This window comes from Protopterus annectens, chromosome 8.part0 (assembly GCF_019279795.1).
Source record: "Protopterus annectens isolate FY-2018-M chromosome 8.part0, PAN1.0, whole genome shotgun sequence".
Classification (NCBI taxonomy): domain Eukaryota; kingdom Metazoa; phylum Chordata; order Ceratodontiformes; family Protopteridae; genus Protopterus; species Protopterus annectens.
In genome coordinates this window covers 1,675,127,684-1,675,137,683 of record NC_056741.1, presented here as the reverse complement: position 1 = coordinate 1,675,137,683, position 10,000 = coordinate 1,675,127,684, and positions in this window count along the sequence as shown.

The window sequence follows — 10,000 nt, the reverse complement described above, 5'->3', positions numbered from 1 at the left end:
TATTTCGTCAATATGGGCATGTAAAAAACATTAAACAAAAGCTGCTTTCATAAAGTTTTACTGGACTGTTCCTGACTGCAGGATCATGTGACTGACTTTTAGCATTAATGTCTTTAAAGAAACATGCACTTGCATTACATATTAATATAAATATGAAATAAGGTATTACATAGGAAAGACATACTATTTATATGAGAATAATTATGGAATAACTCACAGTTTTCAAAAGAAAATTCACAAACACAGATTCTCAGTATGATATCTGTCATACTCCATGTCATCTTCAAGACACCAGACACTCGGGAGACCAGAATTAGCGCATACCAGCTCATTTAATTGATTTCCATGCCAGTTGCAAGCACAACTATAGAACAAAAGAAGCGTGTGCTTCTTGTCATGATCAAAGTCATCTCAGCACTTCACACATACTATCCCAATGCATTATGGGAACCCCCAATGGATTTATGTAGACACACTCAATCTACCACTTATTGCACATATCATTACAGTGAGCATTACCACATCTCTCCTCCAATCAAAAGAAAATGAAATTCTCATTTGAGGTAGAATATTATGCATATTTGTGTAGCACAGTATTTGCATACATATGCTTTTCTTTTGAAGACATGCAGTGGCAATGATTTTGGTATTATTTTATAACAATTTACATTTTTTACATATACAGAAAACATTTGGGTTTTTAGACTCTCTAAACATACTTTCCTATTACCAGTGATTTTAGTACTTATCTGTTTCTGGGCCCATTACAGGTCTTAATACATACAGGAAGTCTTATCTTGCACCCTCCTGAAAACCTCATACAGTTTGTAAACGTGAGGAACTTGCCTTTTGTGACAAGTCAATACTGGTTATTACAGCCCTTTCAAAACTGATATTTGTGCTCCTTTCAGGTATATCATGACTAGTTCAATCATTAGACAGCAAAGACACTTACTTGGTCTTTCATTTCTTCTGATTCTCCTGGTTGTGACAGCTACCTGCTCAGTTCAGAAGACTCAGGAAGGGCCTGAATGCATCTTCTTTTTCTCCTCACCACAGCTCCATCATTTCAGAACTGCTCCATCATAATTTCTGATAGCATACAATCTAAGCCCTGCAGATTTTGTAACAGTCAAACCTATTGTCTTCATTCTGCTTTCCTCATCTGATTTAAGATGAACTTTTTGGCCTAGATTCAAGTCAAGCAAAGAACAGACTGAATGTCTTTTGTCAAAAATGCAAATTTGGTCATTTTGCTCTATATTCTGATGTGGAATAGTTTTTGGCAACAGCTTTATCTCAAGCTTTAGAATAGAAATTTGAATCTGGTGATCCAACATTTGCTGAGTGGGGCTCGGTCTGGTTGTACTCTGTGATGTGGCCCTGTAGTATATTAGTGCTATGTGTGGATCTGGCTGATAAAGGATTTTGCTAGCCATTTGTGCTATTCCTTCAGAAGCACCATTCACTTGCATATAATGTGGATTTGAATTTATATGGATAAACCCAATGCTGTTTTACACATTTCTGAAACTTCATAGATATGAGCTAAGTCTGTGGCCAGTGAAAAATATAATAGGCATTCCCCATCTGGAAAACATTGTCATAAATTAAGATATGATGAGTTGACTGTTTTTGTTATTAGTGGGCTATTTTAATATCTCCTGAATAATAATCTACAAATGCTTCCAGGCAATTTTTCAATTATGTCCACAAAAGTCTGCTGCAAATTTTTTCTGTGGCCCTTTTGGCAGTTCAATGCCACCAACTCACCATATAAAACTCATCACTGTCTAAACCTAAAACAACTAGGCTGGCTTGAGTTACCACACCTTCTACAATTCAACCAACTAATTATAGCCCATAAGGTCCTTTATCAACCAAACAATACCCCTATTCTCTCTACCCTCATTACACCATATTGCAACCTGAAAAAGCTATGCTCAACAAACAAAATGATGATGCAAACTTCTTTTTCTAATAACTCAGCAGGAGACTCTCTATTTACTAACTTTGTTGGGAAAATATGGAACCTCCTACCAATTGACCTAACTGCTCTTACATCTCTCCCACTATTCAAAACTAACCTTAAACATTTCCTCTCCAACCACTGGTTATGTTCTTGTAATAACCCTGACTAATTGCTTTTCTATTGCTTTTCTTCCTCTGTACTACCCTGTCTCCTTCTAAATATTGCTTTTAATCTTGACTCTTTGAACTTCTTCACTCACTGACCTTTCTACTCTAAACTGCCCTACCTAACCCATCTACCTACCAAGCCTATTATTAAAATACTGTCCTATCCTGTAGATCTCCTAACTAGCCTCTATATAAATATCTTCTCTCTATTATAATGACTTACTCATTTGGAAGATAGTGAAATCCCTTATATATAATGTACTAATCTTTTGTTTTTATTTATGCTTTTGTTGTTTTATTAATGTTTTGTTATACATGTACTTAATGTTGTTTCTATTTTACTTGTGATATTAAATATTGTGTAAACTTGGAGCTTTTCTCCTCGGGCCTCCACTGAAAATGGACATGTATCCAGTTGGACTAGCCCGGTTAACAAATGTAAAATAAATAAATAAATAAAAATGGAAATCAGAGATTCTCTTCTTTGATCTCTTTTGTGTTCAGTGCAGAAAGTGACATACAGACTCAATCTGGTTGTATCCACATTGACATTTTGCCCCACACAGACACTTGCTCTCTGTCCCTGTGATCAGTTAACCCTTGGGGTCCTTTGGGATTTGCCTCAAGATATCTGTGCTCTGTAAAGTTATCACCGCAATCCAGTCTTGTACAAGAGTCCAATGTGCTCTAATATTTGAGCATTCTTTATAACAAATGAAATGTCTGTGTATCTTTACTTGGCCAATGATTACAGATATAGCCATTATTGTCTGCAGGTCCACAACTTAGTTGCATTTCTGATGTTATCCACTCTGTGGGAAGACACTAGTCTGCTTGATATTATTGCTTGTACATATGCAGTTACATCTTCATCAGTATTGCTTGGGCCATCTCAGTAACTGGGGATTTCTTGAGAAGATATATGCCTCTACCAGCTGTTTCCATGGAACATGAACTGCTTTTAAATTAAATCATCTGAACCTCATCAACAGAGATTGATATCTTAAAGGACGCTTACCCATGTCATGTATGTTTAACAGTACTAGGCATACCTTTTCAAGCTAAGAAGATCTCTTCTCAGTCTCTGCTAATGTTTTAGAAGAGAAAGCAAAAGGTTTCTTCTTTTGCCATCAATCAGTTGGAGTAAAGCAAATTCAGCATAATTACTGGCAACATCTGTTTTAACTGTTGTTGGAGTAAAGCGACTTCAGCATCATTACTGGTAACATCTGCTTTAAATGTTGGAGCAAAGCAACTTTAGCATCATTGTTGGTAACATCTGCTTTAAATGTTGGAGTAAAGCAGCTTCAGCATCATTACTGGTAACATCTGCTTTAAATGTTGTTGGAGTAAAGCAACTTCAGCATCATTAATGGTAACATCTGCTTTAAATGGAGTAAAGCGACTTCGGCATCATTACTGGTAACATATGCTTTAAATGTTGTTGGAATAAAGTGACTTCAGTATCATTACTGATAACATCTGCTTTAATTGTTGTTGGAGTAAAGCAACTTCAGTATCATTACTGGTAACATTTGCTTTAAATGTTGGAGTAAAGTGACTTCAGCATCATTGCTGGTAACATCTGCTTTAAATGTTGTTGGAGTAAAGTGACTTCAGCATCATTACTGGTAGCATCTGCTTTAAGTGTTGCTAGAGAAAAGCAACTTCAGCATCATTATTGGTAACATCTGCTTTAAATGTTGTTGGAGTAAAGCAACTTCAACATCATTATTGGTAACATCTGCTTTAAATGTTGGAGTAAATCAACTTCAGAATCATTACTGGTAACATCTGCTTTAAATGTTGTTGGAGTAAAGCAACTTCAGTATCACTACTGGTAACATCTGCTATAAATGTTGGAGTAAAGTGACTTCAACATCATTGATGGTAACATCTGCTTTAAATGTTATTGGAGTAAAGCAACTTCAGCATCATTACTGGTAACATCTGCTTTAAATGTTGGAGTAAAGCAAATTCAGCATCATCACGGTAACATCTGCTTTAAATGTTGTTGGTTCACTGACATCATAATAGGTAGGTACTGATGTGGACAATAAAATGGACTTAGCCCTTTGGAAAACCTGTTCTTGGGAATCTCCCTATGTCCATGCCATATCTTTCTTTATCAATTGTGTTAGAGGATGATTTTCTGTTGATCATTCTGGCAAACATTTGCCCAGCTAACTAATCATGCCAAATATTTGCCAGAGTTCTCTAACATTGCCTGGACTTGATAACTCACTCACAGCATTTGCTTTACTTGGATCTCCAGGAATGCCATGTCTAAAATATTGAATTTCAGTCTTACCAAAAAAAAGAATATAAAAACAATTTTCTTTACTAGGATTGATCCCTGAGGTTTCAGTGGTCTAATTTGTACTCTAAAGCCCCTGAAACCAGTATCTCTGAAGTTAAGGATTGCAAATGAGCAAACATCATGCACTTCTATAATGAAATCTCAAATTTCACCTGGGTCAGTAGTAGCTCTGATGCTGACATAGCAATAAACTACATAAAAGAGATTTACAGTTGTGTTCATAAATACACAGAGCTGGCGGTCCTGAACAGAGTAATATATGATGGGATATTACAGAACAAACTACCCAAGTGGTCCACCAACATAAACATACTTTACAACAAGTGGAAAAGTCTTCAAATTATACAGCTGATCTAAAACTCCATATGACAAAGATAGTATCAAAAATATTATTTTTTTCAATCCCTTAATATTAGGACTAGAAAACAACCCATGAATTTAAGTTACCTACTGAAGCTAATGATAATAGCACATATTTATTAACTAGATTAAAATTTAAGGGACTATTGCCAAAAATACTATATGTAGCATTAGCAATAAAGTTAATTCCTGAAAGATGCATTCTTAAAGAAATAAACTCATGTTGAATAAAATTTTTATGGTATCCCAAAAAGAATAGAGTAGCTCTAACTCATCACATTAGACCCCTGAAACAAGGAGGATTGAACTTCTCAGAAATAGAAACATATATAAAAGCATCTGTGCTTAAAACTACAATAGACTGGATAAACCCAAATTATTTTGCCAGCTGGAAAGAATTAACAATGGCTATATCAATAAATGAATTTAATCTGTTAAAAAAAATTAAACAAACCCTGGTACATGCTATGCATAAGTATACAATATAATATAACAAAACCTTCTAAAACAACACTGATTAATCATTACATCAATTCCTTTAGGAAACTTATCACTGTAAACATAGATCTAAAACGTTGGTTTGACCTTTTAACCCCATGTACCATCACTAAGAATTTCTTCACAAAATATACAGGGAAACAATAACCCCCTGGGAACAAAATGAATTCTTATGCTGGTTTCAATGTGTAAATAAATTAAATGATTTAGATATACATGATAAAAACTGCTAGCAATATTCCAACAGAGGACTGGTTAACCTTACAAACCATTCTAATGTACACTCAAGATTTATGTAGATTAATTAATACTTCCTCATTTAAAGATATTCCAAATCTAATAAGTTTTCTGTATGAATTTATATATGAGTTGTGAAAAGAAAAATTCCATTTCAAATCTATATAAAGAGTTAATAACATATAAAACAATTCCCAAACCATCATACTGGCAGTTTTTAACAAAAGGTCAGTCATTGCAGTTAACAGAGGAAATTAAAGCTAACATCTTACTGTCAGTTAATTACACCTCTAACACACAGTACTGGAAAATATTTAACTGGAAATACTTACATAGAGCATATTTAACACCAGATAGAATTAAAAAGATCAGTACTACTACAAATGGTTTTTGTTGGAGGTGTGAAAAGTCAAATAAAGCAGACTGGATTCATATTTTTTATGAATGTAATAAAATTAAATCATACTGGAATGGAATCAATAATTTTTACAAGTTTTATTTAATGAATCCTTTACCTTAACTAAAGCATTGATTATAATAAATGTAAATGAAGGTCCCTACCTGAATAAGACAAATATGTATTTGTTATGGACAATGCTTGCTATATCTAGGAAATGCGTAACCAGAAGGTGGAATTCAAATACACCCCTGACCTTGGAAGAATTCTACACTTTACTGAAGACAACTGCATCGATGGAAATAAAAATCAAAGAACTACAAATCTATCCCAGGCCATTAGTAAATAATCCTTGGAAGAAAGTTATATCTTTGTTGGACACTCTGCAATAATCAGTACTGTATCTCTGATAACTGATATGTTAATTCTATATTTAATAACATACAGTGTATATAATTGAAAGTCAGGTTATTGTAAATATTGTATATAGTTGTTTAAAATGATATTTAAAAATATTATGTAAATGTTATTTTAATTGAAAATAAAAAATTTTTGAGGAAAAAAAATCTAAGGGACAATGTTCAGAACATATTCTAAATGGCACCACCCACTTCAACTTAATATACATTGCCAAAATACAAGATAACAAATTCAATGTAAATGTTATCCCTAAACCATCCACCCAAACTTCACATATCCTAGAACCCCAAGGAGCATGTTCGAAAGCTACAATCAAAACATTATGCTTTCTGTAGAAATTATGCAAAGTAAATCATAAACAAGAAACAGGACATCCCACAGCAAGAATCTATGGTAGAAGATGTAGACCGGGCGTAGGCAATGTTTTCAGCCTGAGTGCAAAGAAAGAAATGTTCTGCATATGTAAAATATTGCAATGCAGGTAGACACACAACCATATAGATATGAGTACACAAGCAGAGTGTGTGTGTGTGTGTGTGTGTGTGTGTGTGTGTGTGTGTGTGTGTGTGTGTGTGTGTGTGTGTGTGTGTGTGTGTGTGTGTGTGCGTGTGTGTGTGTGTGAAAGTAAAAATAAGCAAACAAAAACACATGGAATTATAATTAATTATTGGTTGTATTTGCCCTGCTTGTGATTGTTGTATTTGGACACAGATATCCTTCAGAAGGGTCTCACAGAAATGGATAACTGGTGCCAGAGCCATGGCCTAAAGTTAAATGCCAAGAAATGCATTGTCATACCCTTCGGGAAAAACAAGGTTACCCCTAGCTACCATATAGGTGGCAATCCACTGAGCACAGAAGAAGTTATCAGGGATCTGGGGACCCAGGTTGACAGTAACCTTTTGTTTTACACTCACGTTGCTAAAGTAGTTAGGAAGACCTTCTACATTGCCCACCTGATCATGAAGGGATTCACATCTAGATCAAGGTAGGTCATCGTCCCCCTGTACTCATCACTCATCAGACCAATGATTGAGTACAATGCCCCATTTGGAATGTATCTGACCCGACACCTGCAGCAGCTGGAAAGGCCCCAAAAGTTCCTCACCAAAAGGATAAAGGGTCTCAAAAATATGTCTTATGCTGCCCGACTGAAGAACTCCAGCTCTATTAAGTCGCTTACCGCTTGCTCAGAGGTGACCTGTGCCTGACATACAAGGCCATGTCAAACCCAGATTTGATGAACATGCTTCACCTCAAAAAATCTAGATCCCTCAGAACTACAAGGGCGGGAGACTTAAACCTTGACACGGTTATCAATAGGACTTGCTGGAAGGACAGATTCATCACCCAGAGACTCCCTATGCTGTGGAACAAAATCCCGGTACATGTGAGGCAGAGCACCTCACTGGCCTTGTTCAAGAGAAATCTTGACCAATGGATGGGAGATCGCAGATATACCCCAGGGATTACCTCAGTGTCACTGCTTGACAGAGGCACAGCAAAATAATGGGCATAGTTTTCTTCAAACTAAAGGGGTGGCGAAGCCACAAAACTCTGGGCTAGGCTTATAAACGCCCTTGGGCAGATAGCCTAGTATGAACCTATGAACCTATGAACCTATGGAGATTACAGTCTGGTGTCTGGTGGTCATCAGATGCAGAGTCCAACCTTACTCATCTGTGCTTACCCTGACCCTAACCCTAAACCTGCCTGTCTACACATTATTTTACAAAAAAACTTTTCCTTAACACTGCAACTACACAAATCACTCACACTGCAAATGCACTATCACATATGCAAAATCTCAAAAACTATCAGCTTACCTAGCACTTATTCAAGCTCTTATCCATAATGCCAAAACTTTCAGAAAGAACATTTTTGGTATGACTGAAAGTTTCAGCATTACAAACTACACTTACCTTAACACCAAGCACATCCCACACACTTAAGTAATACTTGCCTGAGAATTCATTAAAGGGTCCAGTGTGAATCAAAAAGGACCTGCTCCCACAACATGGTATTTTGCGATTTACAGACATGTTATCCATAATGATGAAAAACCTTTTTATCAGCTAATTTGCATGTCTCTGAATCATAGTTACTACAATAATGTTGCAGTAGTAAAACTACTGCTTATATAAACATTAACATCCCCTCCCAAACATACAAGTACCCATTCAAACACAAACACACACACCATAGTGGTCATACCTATCTTTGACTCGTCTGTCCTCCCATGGATTCCCCCCCCCAATTCCCATAATAGTTTAAGTGCTATTGTGACAGAATTGTAGTTCCAAGGGTGTCTAGTGTTTCCCCACCCTCTGGTCCCCATGATAGTTTAAGATGTGATATGACACAATTGTACTTACAATGGTGTCTAGTGTTTACCCCACCCCTCATCCCCATTCCCCATACTCATGTATGTCCCATTATGACATTTACCTTTAGATTAATCCCTAGTGCTTCTCCCAGCCCCTGATGCCCGTACTGAAGTCAGTGCCATTAGGGCACTTAAGTGTAGAGTAATTTATTAATTTATTTATTAACATTTGTTTAACAGGAAAGTCTGACTACATAATTGCAGCCATTTTCAGTAGAGGCCTGGGGAGAAAAGTTCCACAAATAAAAGAACAGAAAATACGTATACATAGTTTAAAATTGACATCATATTACAGTGTACTGAAAATGCATAGGTTAATACAAATATCAATACACATAATGCATGTTCATAGGTTCATAGATTATTCAACTAGGCTAATGGCCCTTGTGGGCCATTTTGATTCTAACCAGTTATCCCATGTCAGAATCAAACCCTGTACTGTGTGCCTGTAAGGTAAACACCTTAACCATTATGCCAACCTCCCACCCCCTACATATGCTGTCATTAAAACTAGATAAATATAATATCATGTAGCACTGAAATCCATTAACATGTTAAAAATGTAGGAGTTTAATAATCATTCATACAGCAAATGTGGAAAATTTAAATAGTGGATAAGCAGGAGGAGAGGAAGGAAGGGGACAGTGAGAAAAGGCATTTGTTAGAGGTAATAAGTGACATAGATATGGGAGGCAGGAGAAATAATGAGTAAAAGCAAGCTTAAGAGTAAGGAAAATTAGAATAAGAGAGAAATAAAACAAGGAAAGGGAGGGAGAGAATGTATATAGGTATTAGAATAGAAACAGATGGCATTTTAACCAGGAGTAGTATCTCCTCTATCTATTCAGCTATCTTTGGCATAATGATTAAGGTGTTTACCTTACAGATGCAAGGTGCAGGATTTGATTCTTACCTGAGGTAATTGGCTAGGCTTAAAATGGCTCACAAGGGCATTTAGCCTTGTACTAATCTATGAACCTAAGTGGAAAGCTAGGAGTCAGAGAGGAATTCTTTAAGCTGTAGCTTAAATAAATAAATGAATGCTATGCATTGTACTGATTGGTGCAGGGATTGTATTTCAGACTTTTCTTGAGTATGAGTACAGACTTTGACCTCAGTTTTCGTAAAGGCTTGCAGATGTCGAGTAGATATTTGTTAGAAGATTGAAGGTGGCAATTTAGGAGGTAGTGGTGGAGAACTACATGGTACTCATAGTATCATAACTCTCAACTGCCCAGATTTT